Genomic DNA, 277 nt, shown 5'->3' with positions numbered 1-277 from the left:
ACAACGACGTTGTTTTCAGTTTAGTGAAACAAATATCATCATTGCAAGTGCGTTTTCCCAGATGGTTGACTGGTGGTGCTTCCTCGCACACCACACAAGGCATCCAACCTCATTCGAGAAGTAAATATGATAGCAGCAGTAGTACGCAGCTTATGAAAATCGCGAACAACGAATGCAGTGGTGAGCGGTGTACCTCAAAATTATACTTCAAGTAAGATACCAAGTACCTGTGATCATTAGTACTACAAGTTCAGTGCAAAGTACCTAATCCCAAATG

This window comes from Ornithodoros turicata, chromosome 2 (genome assembly GCF_037126465.1).
Source record: "Ornithodoros turicata isolate Travis chromosome 2, ASM3712646v1, whole genome shotgun sequence".
In the NCBI taxonomy this organism is placed as follows: domain Eukaryota; kingdom Metazoa; phylum Arthropoda; class Arachnida; order Ixodida; family Argasidae; genus Ornithodoros; species Ornithodoros turicata.
This window is presented reverse-complemented; position numbering follows the sequence as displayed.